The following is a 15,686-nucleotide window of genomic DNA, read 5'->3' on the forward strand; positions in this document are numbered from 1 at the left end:
TTGGTCATTTTCAGCAAAGCTGAATCAAAGCCCAAGCTGGCTGAGCTCAGGGGTGCAGTCGTAGAGCTGTCAGCTGGTACCTACTCCCTTGGGGCACAGAATGATGCACATTTCATCTGCAGATGTTTGTGTGGACCAAGGACCTGCAAACTGTCAAATGCAAATAGATGTTTGCAGTGCTGCTGCACAGACATGATTGCAGCGCTCCTCCCTCTCCAGCCCTACAAGCACTGTGCTGCTGGCATCTTATCTGAGAAGAATACTCTGCTCTGGTGCAATCACTTTTTTTTTTTTCCCAGCGTTTTGCAAACCCAGTAGACTCATTTCTGACAATGTTCAGCAGACCCCCAATTTGGAAAATATTTTTGAAGAAGCCTGTAAGAAATACGGTGTGACTAGGTGGAATCTTAGTTTAAGCAGTCTGTTGTGTGATTGTTTTCAAGCATTTTTCAGCACAAAAGCACTCACCATCTGCCTGTAAGCTCCTGCTGAGTCTCAAAGGGTTCTTCTTTGAGGTGTCCTTGAGTAAGGAGCTGCTGTGTTAAAGCAAGGGTTAACTGTTCAAAAGATCAGTTTAAGCAAGACACAATTCAAGCTAACCTAATGATTACACTTGGGTCAAAATCATCATATGTAGTAGGACTGAAGAAGCAGAAGGAAGAGCATAGTGTATGGAGATATTTATAACTCTTCTTTTTGACTGACATTAATTAACTTGCCAACTGGACTAACTCACAATGAATCAACATCCTGCAGAATTGCAATGTTCCACCCAAAGTGGGAATATACTTTGCTACTGAGCTGTCAAACACATATTTATAAAACACCATGATGCTGGAAAGTGGTTCTGCAGTGTGAAGCAGTGCAGTTATGAGCTATACATCTCAGCTCCAGTATCATATTTTTTTTACTCATTTGGTTATTTTAACGCTTTTGCCTTTATATTTGTCTTTCAAAAAGTAGCAAGGCACAACAAAAAACATATATTAGAAAAAATTGTAAGGAACACCTTGGTATATGTTTTTGTCACAGTAATGCTATTTGGTGCTACTGAAATGTATAGAGAATAAGTAATATTACTATTCAAATATGCTGGCTTAGGATACCATAGTAAGGAATAAAAGTCAATGTTTTGACCACAACACTCATTCTACATTTCCATATTAAAACTACAGGAACATTTTGAAAAAATTTAACAGACTAATTTGAAAATTAAACATAGGCATTGTTCATTTGGTATTTTGCCCATTTTTTATTACCTACCAGAATCTACATAGTTGTTTAATTGGAATGTCTGTCTTAATCACCAGTATTTTGATTCCTGAAAGAGAGCATCAATTGTGTGTTATTAAGATTCAGGTTATTTTGGAAGGAGCAAGATAATTACAGGTCAGTCCTGCCTTCAGTTACCTATCATAATTTAAAACTGTTAATTCTGATTTCCACTGATGAAAAGCAGTTAAAAAATTTTTGGAGACAATACTTCTTAAATAGGAAAGATTATTTTAGAGCAGATATATTTTATATAAAATATTTATGGTAGAAATTCATTTCCTGATCCTGAAAAATGGATGGAGTTTGAATCTCCTACTGAATTTGATGGAAATTTTGTGACTCTGTGAGTCTGTGACTCTGTGGATTAGGCCTCTAGCAGAATTAGAGGGGAACACAGTGTGTAGAAGCTTTTGGATGCTGTTCATCTTATCTACCTTGAATATTGCCAGCTTTCAAGGTTTCATAAGATGTATGATAAAAACAGAAGTATTAGAACCATGTTTTGGCTGCCAAAGTTATTGGTGAAATTTGATAAAAGACATTTGAAACATGGTAAAAACTATTTCAGGTTATCAATAAAAAAGGCAAGAAACAGATAATGTCCATGTGCCATGTTCTTCATGTCTCAAAATCTTCTAAGTGCTCTTCTCTACTTAGGGTAGCTTTCAGCTCTCTAGAGTATAAATGAAGCATCCTCTTGCTGAAAACAATGTTCTATTTTGTCAATTAATAACATCTGTAAACACCTACATTTAATGACAACTACAATTAATTTTCAGCTTCAAAACAGAATTTGTGATTTTCACTGTGAGAACAATGACAAGAATGTGAAGATGATGAAAAATGCAATCTATTTTGCCCATACATTTTTAATAAATGAAGTACATATTACAGTGAGCTATTTTTATTGTTTTTTTCATCTGTGATGTTGTAGTGTGTAGGTACAAAATCCATCAAGATAATACATTAATGTTTAACAGTTAGCACATCAAACTCTGCTCTGAATAAACAGAGATGCTCTTTTACTAACTTGATTCTATTCTCTCCAACATTCTTTATACTGTCAGAACTTATTTACTTCACTCTATTTTTGAAGCACTAATGTAATCTTTTTTTAATGCACTAGAAAACTCAAAAGCCTTGCCATACTTTTAAGTTATCACAACTTACAAGTTTGGGATAATTTATCATTATATGCTCATTAAGATCTGATAAAGTACTAGACACAAATATTCCTTGCCACTGCACTACTGTTAAAAGTTTATACACTAAACAAAAGAAATATGTATTGAGACCAATAGAATAGTGGGCAGATTTAGAACATTTCTAAATTAATCTGTTCTGGCTTAATAGTTTTTCCTTTTTTCCCAGTATCTGTAGAAGTTGTGGCAATGTAATTCTGAACTCTGCTAAGACTGACTGAATTGTGACTGGATGAGGAAACCTCAATGCATTGAGTTGAAACTGCTGTCATTGTTAGATACCCACTAACTGTCCATAGACAGGACACTTGAGACACTTGAGAAGCTTTGTGAGGTGTCAGTAGACAGTTCTTAGTGTTGCCCCTTCTGAAGAAAAGCCAAAGAGCTCAGGGAGAAGGCCTTGCAGGAGCTAATCTTTGAGGCCACAGAAGCTCTTGGTGAGAAATGCATCAGCTGGCTCAGCTGACTCAACCGCTCCGTTACTTCTGTCCTATCATCTGGGAAGAACGAGAATACCTCAACAGCAAAGCTCCATGGAAAGTCTGGAGAGAGCTTTCCTATCCAGCTGGCTATCCATTTGTTTCTCTATCCCTAGCTCATGGCTGAAGTATTTATGCACTAGTCTAGCTGGTTTATTATGGGAGGTAGAGGTTGCAATGGCAGTCATTTCAATGCCAACAAGTAGGCATATGAAGTCCACCAGATGACATCGAGTATGTGAGACATCTGTGTAGAAATGACAGTGAAGATGAAGGAAAATCTAGAAGAGGCTGGCACCTTCTGGAGAGACAGCTGGACACCACGCAGGCTGCCTGCAGTGTCAAAAATGTCTTAGTTTAGGCAAGATTCCTACCTCATCTGACTCACAACTTTCCATGAAGTTCTGTGTCATCAGGGAGAAATGCCATAATTTGCCAGTTCTCCCAACATGTATGGGACACAGTGTTCTCATCCATTTTTTAGGCCAAAAGCAGTCATTATGTTCTCAGTGAAATGCAGCATGTTTCACTCCATAATATACTGCAGAAAGACACAAGATGCCATGTTTTAATGGCCTATTAAAATGCACCTACTGTGCTTCAAAAAGATCCAGATTGGGAAACTTCAGCTACCCAAAACTGTACTAATGGTCAAGCAACACATGCCTTATTGTGTGCTATTCCTATAGTAATTTTGTTCTGTAATATTTATCATTAAACACCCATTTTAATGAAATCTATTTCAATGGGTTCATACTCCTATTTATGGAAAAAATAGATTTCTATAAAAGGAGAGGGCTTCTAGTGCACTCTATAACGATATTTTAAAGCTGTCATTTTAAAATAGTACCCTGGAAATGTAAGTGATAATCAGAAATCATATTTGCTGGGCAAAGATTTCTGTTAAATAGAAATCAAACTCAAGTGTTTAGTTTAGATGATTGCAAATTTGCTCTTGGTGATTAATACAGCACTAAAAAGGTAGGATTTTCTCAACATTCCTTTTCCCTTATGCAGAGGTAAAAAGGTCATGCCACAGAAGACACATGTACAAAACCATATGCTCCCTTCTGCTTCCCTGAGTGGAAGAGGGAAGACAGCTGCATATTGTGGCAACAGGGTGGATCCCAGTAGGGACTGACAGCCCTGCACTGGCTTTTAGTTCAAGATAGAAATACTTCTCTTATCCTGGAAGGGCTAATTTATGTCATACTCCCTATGATGATTTTGACACTCCTTTCTTCCCAAAGTTGGTCTTACTCCTGAGACTGTTGAAGGGCACAGCAAAGGGCTGTGTTTGGTCTAAGTGGCAGAGGTCAGCCTTCACCACTGGGGAAAGAATGTGAACCTTGGATGCACTCAAACTTCTAAGAACTTATTTCATTTTTTTTTTTTTAGATCTGATACCTGCATTTGGAGTTTGGCATAGTAAGCCTGATTTTGACATTGACTGCTTTGCATTTAATTAAATGCAATTAATTTCCAGCTTGAGGAACAAGCATTTTAAGCTGTCACACAACCTCAACCACTGGCTTTACCAGTGTGTGTAAACATGAACTCTTGCAAGCAATGGTACTGGTGATTTGAGAGTGGATGCACCTGTAGAACGGTTGTACCTGGCCTTGCTATAAGTCACTTTTGTCCTGCCTTTGAGCCTTGTCTTGTATTCTTCAGACACAGATAGGAATCTAGATGAGATATAAATTCAGAAACCTGAAACAACAATCAGATTTTGTGATTAAAAGAAATCACATGACTTTGTGACCTGGCCAAATTCTGTGTACAACACCTTCAAAAATTCAGTCTAGAGCTGAATGTTATTTCTTCTCTTAATTTTTTTTTTTTTCTGAAACAGATGTGCACTGTAGAATATCAATGGCATGTCCTCTTTCTTTCTCCCTTCCCCCCTCCAGATTCCAGTGTTTGACTAATAGACAAATAGGTAGTATCACTGAAAAACATGTATGAGAGTTTATAAAGTATTTTGGACCATAGAAGGTTGAAGTCCAATACACTACAAGGCTGCAGGCATCTACCACTATTATTTACCTTTGTTTTGAGTAATCATATGCCTGGGAAACTACTGCTGCTAACTTTCAATTTTGATCAAAGACTTATTTAATTTTTGTTTGCTTTGGGTTTTTTTTCTTTAATGAGTAACTAGATAGGAAAAAGTGCTATTAAAAATCTGTGTCAGTCTGTCAATAGAAAAAATAAGGGATTTTTAGCCTTGTCTGACAGGACTAATCAGGCATTGCTGCTTCTAAATTTTGCTTTAAAGAAGAGTCCTGAATGTCACACCATTTGATTTTTAGTAAAATATTAAAGAAGTAGAGAAGAAGCCCTGTGATGTGTACACAGCTTTTGAAAGGTATAAAAATGCTCTAGAACACCAAAAAAACAATGAACAGAAAGTCAACCCTGCCAGCTGCTTTTGTCCTGTGAGAAGCATGAAGTAACTAGCCTGTACTTCCTCTTTGGCAGGTGCAGCCCCATATTAGTCAGCTTGCTCTCAGTTACCTCCTCTGCCAGAAATTTGTCTGATGCAAAGGAAATGAGAGTTTTTTCTGTAGCTCCCACAGACAGATTGTTATCGTACAACTCCATACATCTGTATTCTAACCATCCCCATTCACCAAAGTAAACTGCACAAAGAGGTTCAGGAGGCCATATTTTCCTTTGGCTTTCCGAAATCCACTCCACAGCAAAATTGATATTTTGACTGGACATAGAACAAAAGGATGCCATTAGTCCTGCAAGACAATTTTTTTCAATTGATAAGCAATTTTGTGGAAGAAATTAAATGCAAGAACAAAAAATACAAATTTGGGTTCTGTTTAGACCATGCAGTACAAGTAATTAGTCTTTAAATGGAGATATTGTGTTACATGTGCTTACAGTAAATTATTTTTTTTAAAGCCTGGTTTGCTGTAGTGCCCATAATTAGATTTCTTTCAAATACTTTTAGGACTTTTAGGATTGGCTCAAGTCTTAAAATTACATATTATAGTCTTACAAGCATTTGAAAATTAAAGAGGAAATGGAAGTTATGTAAGATCAATACTGGCAGAACAATTCCTGAATTGCTCTTCCCACGGTATCATATTTGTCATAAGAATTTGATCTATAAATATGGTTCTAAGTAAAATGAGTACCTTCTAAAAAGAAAAATACCTAATCAGCGGTTATCTTCCTCATTGTTCTCCTTTCCAATCCATGTATCTTTTAAAAAGTACCTCCTATTTTGTTCTTCATACTTGGTCTTTATTCTCTCATTCAGACAGCAAAGTCTCTTCTGATGCTGCTGTCATCTTTGCCAGACTGACCTGTGGGTTCTGTTAAATGAATTTGCTATGGCAGATAGCAGGGAACAGGCAGCAGTGCTTCCTACTGACACTGTTTATCTTCTACTAGATTTTCACTGGAGACACAATTTTTTGCTGACATCCCATTGAGCTGGAGACATGAATAGCAGTGTATTTTGTCTTGAGAAGATTTGGAGCCAAAGAATTTGGGAAAAGAGGTGTCTTTTGTAGCCAGAGCTACAGGTACTTTTGTAGCTACAGAGTAACAACAATTTAGGGAAGAGGACCTTTCTGTAGAAGCTGCTAATTTAAAGTTAGTTTTTCTGTTGTAAGGGATGGTTCTTTCTGCACTCAGCTGAATATTAATTTGAAGCATGAGGATACAGTGCCTCTCTGGCAACAATTTCTGTAAGAAGAACACTGTTAGGAAATGAGATGAGTCTACTCATGTAGGCTGCTGAGCTGTGGCTTTTCTGATATGGTTAGGTTCACAGATAATTTTATTCCCTGGAGTTTATTTGAAGTTTTTAATTAAAATCATCTTCATTGGTTCTCTGATTTTATTGAATGTGACAAAAATTTCTTGGGACTTGATTTTTCTTTAAACTACAGTCCCTTTACAACTATCATATAGTGTAAAATATTTTTCAAGTGTGTGTAAATTACATCATTTCAGCAATGTAAAGGAAACCTTTGGGAAAATGAGAACGTCTGTATTATGTTTTTCTGGAATTTCATCTTTGTGTGCCTGGACTGAAGACAAGATGGTGAAATAGGAGAATTTCTATGTTTTTCTTTAAAGAAATTATTTTCAGATATGAGTATCTTGTCAAGACATCTCATATGCATTATTCTCACAATCTTGTCATTCTTCTCTTTCAATTTGGGGCCCCCCTTCTTCAGGAGGCTATGGAGACTATGGAAAGGGAAAAAAACTAAGACATGTTCTCATGGCCAAAAAAGACTCCAAGTATGCAAGCTTTCTTCCTAAAGCAGAGAAACCAAAAGTACACAGTTGGTGAGGCCAGGAGGAGAGCAAACAGTGGGGAGTACAGAACTACAGCCAGCTTGTTGCTGCATAGCTGGGCAGTTGTGGCTTGGATTCTGGTCCATGTTCCCAGTATAATTTAAGATTTATCATTGTATTGAATAACCCATACATACCAGAACTTTATTCACTGTAGAAATGGTTTCTGTGAACTCATTGAGTCACTGTATCATTGAGTAATTCAGATAGGAAGGGAACCCCAGGGGTCTCTAGCTCAACCTGATGGTCCAAGAAAGCACAACTGTGAGAGCACACTGGGTTGCTCCAGGCTTTTATCCATCTGAATCTTTAAAACCTCCAGGGATGGAGAATGTATGACTTATTTTGGCAAACATTTCTACTGCTTCCTGTTGTGAAACAGGTTTTCTTTGCCTACAGACTGAATTTCCTTTGGTTTAATTTTATCTATTTTTTCTTATCCTTAAGTCATGCACCACTGAGGAGCCTGGCTCCATCTCCCCAGTAACCCTCCTTGCAGACACTGCCAGACTAGTGTCATGTCCCCTTCAAAGCCATCCCTTCTTCAGATTGAACAAGCCCAGCTCCATCAGCTTCTCCTCACTGGCCAAGTGCTCCAGCCTCCAACCATCTTGGTAGCCCTCTGCTGAACCTGGTTCTCTTCATTCAATGTCTTTCCCCTAGTGAGGGTCCCAAAGCCCCCCAAGTGGGTGCAGTATTTAAATGTGGTCTAACAAAAATAATGGGGCAATAATATACTGACTTTCCTCCTATATTAAAAAAGCTTTGGTTTCTGTTGATCTTTTTTTGCTGCCAGAGGACACCGCTGGCTCATGTTCAGCTTTCTGTCTACCAACACCCCCTGGGCCTTTTCAGAACAGCTGCTGCCCAACCTGAATTTTCCTGAATCTTCCCCCAGCCTGAATCAGTGTAAGGAGCTGGTCTACCTCTGATGCAGGACTCAGCTTTTGTCCTTGCTGAATTTCATGAGGTTTGTGAATGCAAAGGTCTTCCTGGAGGGCAGCCCTCCCACCCAGCATTTTAATTGTATCTCATCCTGCTCTCAGGTGTAAATCCATTGAGCAACCATCACTGTGACATTTCCTCCAGGTCATTGTTAATGATGTGGAACAGGACATGTTCCAGAACTGACCCTTGTGGTTCTCCATTTCTCTTGTTCTTGCTACTGTCCCCATGGTCCACTAACCACTGCCCTCTTGGCCTGACCATCCAATCCAAGTGGTTGTCTGCTCATCCAGACTGAAGCCCATGAACTTAGGTAAAAGGACATTGTCAGAGGCAGTGTCAGAAATCTTGCTGTAGTCTATTAAGGTATTTTCTGCCTTGCTTAGGTCTTGACATCTATAAATCTGGCCATTTTACCATAGAAAATTTTCAGGCTGGTTAGACATAATTTACTCTTTGTAAATCCATGGTAACTCTTTTTGGTCACCTTCTCCATGTGTTTAGAAATGTGTTCTGAGAGGACTTGCTCCAGGACATTACCAGTTACCTAAATGAGTCTGGCCATCCAGTAGTTTCCCAAATCCTCCCATTGGACTTTTCTGAAGATGAGTATAAATTTGTCCTTTTTTCTGCTGTCAAGGACCTTCTTTGATCTCTATTACTTTTCAAACATTGCAGAGAGCAGCCTTGTAAAGACACCAGCCAACCCACTCAGCTCTTTCAGGTTCAAACCATCTGGGTTGCATGAGCTGAGTTCTTGCAAGTAATCCCTGTCATGATTTTCATCTACTGCTGGTACTTCTCTTTTTCCTTGCACAAAAGCCTAGGAGACCTTGCTAGTGAAGAAGGAAGGAAAAAAAGCATAGAACACCTAAAACAGCTGTCTGCTGTCACTAAATCACCCCAGTTATTCAGTAACAGAACATTAGCGTGGTTCAGCTCTATGGATTATTTGTGCCCAACTATATTCAGAAGGATACTGTAGACAGTAGATCCTTTAGTGAACTTGTTACTGAGACTCAAGGAGGAAACAAAAAATTTATTTTTGATTCAATTTAATTTAGCTAAGCCTTTTACAGCTCACGGCCACACATTCTAGTGAAAGAAAGGGGTTGGATATTCTTTATATAAGAAAGATAAGCACTTTTGCAGCCTGTGAAGAAGTCTTGAAATGGTCTTTATGTAAGCTGTTCTTACATATTTAGATTTTTTTGTCATTTAGCCCAAATTTCAAGATGGGGATGAGGTTGTGTTTTGGTGGCTTTTTTTCCCTGCTCTGAATAGTGTGTAGGCTGAGAGTTAAGAATGCATATAGGTTGTGCACAGGGATAAAGTATAGGTCACCTGAAAATAATTAGCACTTCTGAAGTAACTGTCTTTGTGTTTGAAGTTTAGCTCATAAAAAGAGACTTGTTTTCATAATATGGGTTTTTAAAGAATGTTGTTCTGCTGCCATGCTTACTCCACCTTGTGAGGAAAAAACCCCACCAACTCATAAAGAGTATCACATAGAGAAATAAATTTTGCAGAAAAAATAGCTAAATATTTTCAATTGCATCTAATATAATTTCTTGGATGCACACACTGATGGGATATAAAATACAAGTATACACACAGAACACCTACAACAATATGTTCAGGCAATTAAAGAAAATGAAGGGCACTTCCCAAATGAAATACTCAAAAAAAATATGTCATTTCAGCTCCTAGCTAAAAACCCATCATCGTTTGGGACTATATCTTTCTGCCCACACTGCTGCAAAGATGCAAATTCTGTAACCTTACTGACCTAATGAGAGGGAAATGTGCACTTGCAAACTGCAACAGCGTAATCAATGTGATTCCTGTGTCCAGTCAGTGACAGCTGTTTTTGAGTTGGGCTAGCAGTCACAGGTGGAAGAGTTTTTGACAGATTTCAGACAGTAATGTACTTAGGTAATCATGTTTCAGGGAATAAAAAAAGAACAACACCCAAGAATTGTAATTCTAAAACTCTGTTAGTGTGGAGGAGCAGAAACAGCACAAGAAAATATTGCTCTTTTCTCTGTTGGGTCAAGTACAGCCTCTGTTCTCTGATAATGGCAAAATCTTGCTGCTTCAGAAGGCTGTACCTATGCTCCCAAATAATAACATTGCTAATTGTATAGTGTTGTATACAGTGGAAAGATTTTTCCTGACCCCGCAGGGAGCAAGTGCTGTGAAGCATGAGATTTGATTAGCCTTATTATCTTAGCCTGCCCAGTTACCAATGTTGTAAGCTGCCATGAAATTATCCACCCCTTTTAAAAAGAAAGCCATACTATTTGTCTTCATTATCTCCTTCTATGGAGTTGAATTCCACATGCATACAGACCTCAGTGATGAAAATAGCACAGGAATTACACGTGTAGCCTTTTAACTCTGTAGGCACTGTTTTCTTTTATTCTTTCAAACCACCTTTCCACGTAAATCAACATTCTCCTAAATATCATGGGTTTAATCACCTGCTCCTGAAAGAAAACAGGTTTAATTTTACTGTCAATATTTGTAATTACCTATGAGTTACTCTGGAGCAACTCATAACTTGGAAAATGGTGCAATTTCTTTGAAATGTTGCTAAGATTGTATTTGCTGGATATTTTTTCAAAATGTTCTATGATGTCTTGCATACAGAAATGAAAACAAACTACACACAAAAATTAAATTAAAATAAGGATAATGATAATGATAATGATAATTAAAAATTCCCTAGCTCATTTATTTGGCACAAAAAAACTTAGTAAAAAATATTTTGGATGGCATGTAAATGCATACATACAATTTTCCCATGTATGATGATAAACAAGTTATCATCATAAGATTTCTAAATTAGTGATAAATACAGCAAAGCAACTTCATTGTCTTAAGTTTTTCAGATTATGAAGACAGCATATTTTGGTGGTTATCAAATAAACAAGCAGTCTAAAGTTAGGTCTATCTTAAGACTGATCATAATAAATGATTATCCAAATTAAACACTGCTTAACGTAAGCGTATGGAACTGGACTTGCAGAGCATGCCAGCAATGAGCTCAAAATCTCCTTTAAAAAAAATACACCACCCCGAAGTCCTTCACTCAACACCAGTTTGCCACAAGTATGGAAAGCAGAATGAACTCCAAGAAGTACCTCCTCTGTGGGTACAGCTGTTTCATTTTGTCATTAAAATAGTAATCAGAAAAGTGATAGAGAATATGGAATTCAGACCCAGAGTTCTGCAGAGAATAAGACAATTTCAGCCCAGTTGACACCAACCAGGGGATAACCTCTCCACTATTGTGGCAGTGCTGTGGTGATTACGGGTCTTGTTTTCCATGGGTACAATGCAGAGCTATAATGGGACTGAAAACCACATCCTCCTTTCCACATTCTGTATACTGGAATGTCTGCTCCTCTAACTCCTCTAACATCAGGGTAAGAGCTCTAGCAAAACGAGAAGACTCCAGAGGAAGACCTCTACATTGCTGCTTGTAGCATCAGCAGAGAACAGTCAGAATGTTAGCCACCCTAGTCCCTGCAGTATTACAGAAAGGAGCATAAGATTTCATATCAAAAGTGCTCAAATGATATCTGTATCATCAAAGGCTGAGTTCAAAGCTCTGAGGAGTCATAAACTACAGTTCCAGTGAATATGAATCAATCAGCTCAAAAGTGTCAAGGGCTGGGGCTGCCCTCCCATACAGTCCTTATGCTGCCTGAATCCTGTGGCTAGAGAGACTGAGATAATCCCTGGCATAAAGAAACTCGGTTTTGGCATTCTTCTAACCTATGCCTGGCTGCCCATGATCGCTAGCCAGAAATTGCTGGGACATAAGTCAGCCCTGGTCAGGTCCTGTCTTCTCTGCCACAAACTGGGAACAGGGTGAGGCTTGGCTGAAGTGCAGTAATTGTCCATTAAATGGACAAAAGATATTTACGGTTGTTTTTGCTCTGTGGGAATGGTTCAAAGCTCTCGGATTGAACACCACCAGAAGGGTCCTAAGGACCATCCTTGTACGGGGGATTTCTGTGATGAGAACATGCAAATGTAAGTAGCAGAAAGCCCAAAGGATATGATAATTCCTGACACAGGGTAAACATAAATTTCTCAGTTCTTCTCTAAAACAATACATCTCTATTTCTTCCTTGACCCTAATAGATCAAATGGATTAAATAGTGGGCAAAAAATGGTGTGTGAGCATTTGGGACACATTCCCTAAAGGATTTTAATAGCTGAATAGCAGCTGTAGGGGCCAGAATGGAAGATGCTCAAAAGACTATGGAGCAATCAAAGTACTTTGTGTTAAGATATTTCTGCTGCAGCCAAAAATGGGCTCTTGTATTGCACAGGTTTGGATTCAAACTCTGAGCTGAACTGTGATAAGGAACCTCTAAGTTTTGCAGTGATGTAATTTTCATTGGCCACGAAGGTAAAGTCAGGATACCATGAAAGATGTCAGCATAAATTGCTACAACCCTTTCTCCTTAATAGAATAGCGTTCAGTTTTCACAAATACAGAAACTGTGAGAAAAGAAGTCAACAAGATGTAGAGTTGTGAAATACAGGATGAGATGGCATTTATGTGTTTTTGTGGCTCTGGTTCAATTAGAACATCACAAAAAAATAAATTACAGGCAAAGAAGAGAAAATGACCTAAAGTTATTTTTTCTGGGGAGTGAGGGTTTTTTATGCCTGTCAGTTTTTCCATCATAGCTGCAGGGGTTCAAACACAAAAAGGGTGATATAGGTCATTATGTTGTCTAGAATCCCTCATGCCATTTTAAGTTTCCTTTCAGTTTAACAAGGAAAAGGTAACTGTTTGTGAAGCAATTTACCAAAAATATGTTCAATTTGGACTTTTTACGGAGAAATTGCAGGAGGGCTGTAAGCTCTTTCGACCTGGGGATGTATAATTCCACATGCCTATGAAGCTCTCAGCACAGGGTAGCTACTGTAATTTGAAGAGTAAGTAAAAATAATTCCTAAAGGAAGTTTACACACTGTTTTCCTAAGATGAGGTGCACAGGATCTCATTTACTTGATGCAATTTTATTGGACAATCTGAGAGAGGTTTCTCACCTGCTGTCTGCTGTTCCACAGTTTCTGCAATTATGCCGATCATAAATACCAGCTACTTTTTTTGATGGTGGTGGTGATAGAAATCAGTTTAGCCATTATCTGGTAGGAAAGCAGGATCTGAACCCACTAAGATGAAAATGGGTAACTAGCAGATTTTATGTTAGAGCTCTGCCTCCTCATAGCTCTGGCTTTTCCTTTTCCTCAATGGGTCCCAAAGAAAAAGCCAGCGTGACAGCTTGTAATGAAGGTTTACCTTATGTCACACCGGGCTACCAGGTATTCTTAAAACAGCATAGTTATACAGATTGCAATAAAGTGTATGCTTGGATTCAAAAATTTCCAGGAAAGTCGGTATGAAGAGGAATAAGGGAAGAAGTGAAGGAAAACAAGCTGAGGAATGACAGATTGTTTTGGATATGAGCATTTCGTTTCTGGAGCAAATTTTACCCTTAGGTGAAAACCAAAAAATCCAGTTTTAGTTAGCATGAATTCTGCATGCAGGACTGACCGTGCACAATCCAAATTTCCCTAAGTCCACAAGTATTCAAAGGTGAGAACCTCCCTTGAAACAAAAAGGGAGAGCTGCTCTGTAATCGTTGCTCAAAACAAACGAAATGTTTAAATAGTGACCAGAAGTGCGGAGAAATCGCTTTCCCAGCGTTATTTCCATTTAAGTGGTCTTGCAGGTTATTGGCATCAGGGGAAACTCCCCACTTTCCCTTTCCCCTCTGAAATGTGTGACTCCTCTGCTAGCATTTCCCGCACTCGGCGACTGAGCAGGCAGCGCCACGTGTTCCCTCCCGGGACACGGGACCGGGTCCCGGACTCGAACCGGGGGGAGCCCGAATCCCGTCCGGGAGCGCCGGCGGGGACGCGGCGAGAGGACCGGGGCACGCTCGCACACGGGCACGCTGGCTCCCTCCTCACTGGCTCAGCACCCACGGCGGCCCCCACGCACGCGGGCTCTGACACGAACACGCGCGTGTCCCCACACGGCCCCGCGCCGCCCCCCACCGCCGCGCCGCACACGCACGCGCCTGCACGCGCTGTGACACGCGCAGTCACGCGCACTCGCACACACTCGCTCTCTCACACCCGCCGGCCCCTCTCGCCCCCTCACACTCGCACTGTCACTCGCACTCACACTCACTCACGCTCTCACTCTCACGGCGCGGGCGGGTGAGGCAAAGGCGCGCGCGCTCCCTCCGGGCGGGTGCGGGGGAGGCGCTCGCGCGCCACTGCCGCGGAGGCCGCGCGCGCGCGCGCGCGCGCTCGCCGGGAGTGGGCGGGGCCGAGCAGCGGCGGCGGGAGCGCGTGCCACAGCCACGCCGGCGGCGCGCGCCGAGGCGGGCGCAGAGCGGCGGCACCTCCGGCTCGCGCCGTGCCCCCGGCAGCCCCGCGCGCCCGGGATCGTCCATGGGGCCGACGGGCGCCCGCTGAGGGAGGAGGGGACGGGGAGCGGCGGGAGTCGGTGCCGGCCGGTGAGTTCCCGTACCGGCAGGGAGGTCGCGTGCGCGGGGAGGGGGAGGAGGGAGGGTTCGCCCGCCCGGCTCCTCGCTTCTCTCGTCCCTCCCAGCCGGCGGGGAAATGGTGGTGGGTGGGAGGCGGGGTCCCGCGGCCATCCCGGCCGAGCCCCTCGAGCCGGCGGCGGGAGCGGAGGCGCCGCGTGTGCGTGCGGCGTGAGGCGGGAAGAGCCGTCCGCAGGTAGCGGGGCCGGGCGGGCCTGCAGGGGAGCGAACATGGCAGCGCCCAGTCCGGGCAGAGGGATTCTTGCCCCTGGAGCGGGGATTAACCCTCCTCCTCCCGCCTCCGGATGCGTCCCTGCGAGACTCGCGCTTCATCTGCCGCTCCGGATTATCCACCCGCCCACCCCCTTTCCCGGTATTTTCTCTCCTCCTGGAGATTATCAGGTTTCCCGCCCCTCCCTCTCCGGGATCCTCCACCTCCCCCCTCCGAGGGGATTATCTTCCCCCTTTGCCGGATTATCCCCCCAGTTCGCTGACCCTCCCTCCGCGTTTATGCTCCGCCGCAGCCTCGCCTCTCGGGGATTATCTCCGCTCCCTTTGGGGTGATTCTTCCTCTCCTGATCTCTGCCCCGGCCTTTCTTTGCCTATTTTCTACCTGAGGAAGTCAGCCCTCCCTTTCCGTCTGTCTCTGACTGGGGAAAGGGGCGAAAATGTGGTTGTGATAAGGTGGGCAGGAGTTTCCAGCAGTGCTGTCATCTCCTCGGTCGTTGCACGAGTACTACAGGCAAGTGGATGTAGCTGTAGGAGAGGAGGCAGCAGGGATGGATGTGCGGAGCTTGGACCAGAGTTCAGCCTGTGGCGTTGTGCTCCATACGCAGGAAAATATCTGCACCCTTCCTGCGATGTTACAT

General features: G+C 41.7%; 1 protein-coding gene and 1 long non-coding RNA gene across 8 annotated transcripts in view; one reads left to right on the top strand and one right to left on the bottom strand.

The window, feature by feature from the left end:
- Positions 1 to 14,634, bottom strand: part of LOC146768177 (uncharacterized) — a 62,568-nt gene extending 47,934 nt beyond the window's left edge. The window contains exon 1 of the long non-coding RNA XR_014953249.1: positions 469 to 14,634. This is a non-coding gene — a long non-coding RNA (uncharacterized LOC146768177). The remainder of the gene's footprint in view (positions 1 to 468) is intronic.
- A 13-nt stretch (positions 14,635 to 14,647) lies between these two features.
- Positions 14,648 to 15,686, top strand: part of PALS2 (protein associated with LIN7 2, MAGUK p55 family member) — a 59,457-nt gene continuing 58,418 nt past the window's right edge. The window contains exon 1 of one of the 7 annotated variants that reach the window (XM_021538229.3): positions 14,648 to 14,790. The gene's annotated coding sequence lies outside the window, so the exon portion shown is untranslated. Of the gene's footprint in view, positions 14,791 to 14,903; positions 15,014 to 15,184; positions 15,560 to 15,686 lie in introns of those variants that run through there. The other 6 variants (XM_021538228.3, XM_085573145.1, XM_031503851.3 and 3 more) reach the window with 6 other exon arrangements.

This window comes from Lonchura striata, chromosome 2, assembly GCF_050655825.1.
Source record: "Lonchura striata isolate lonStrDom1 chromosome 2, ASM5065582v1, whole genome shotgun sequence".
Classification (NCBI taxonomy): Eukaryota; Metazoa; Chordata; class Aves; order Passeriformes; family Estrildidae; genus Lonchura; species Lonchura striata.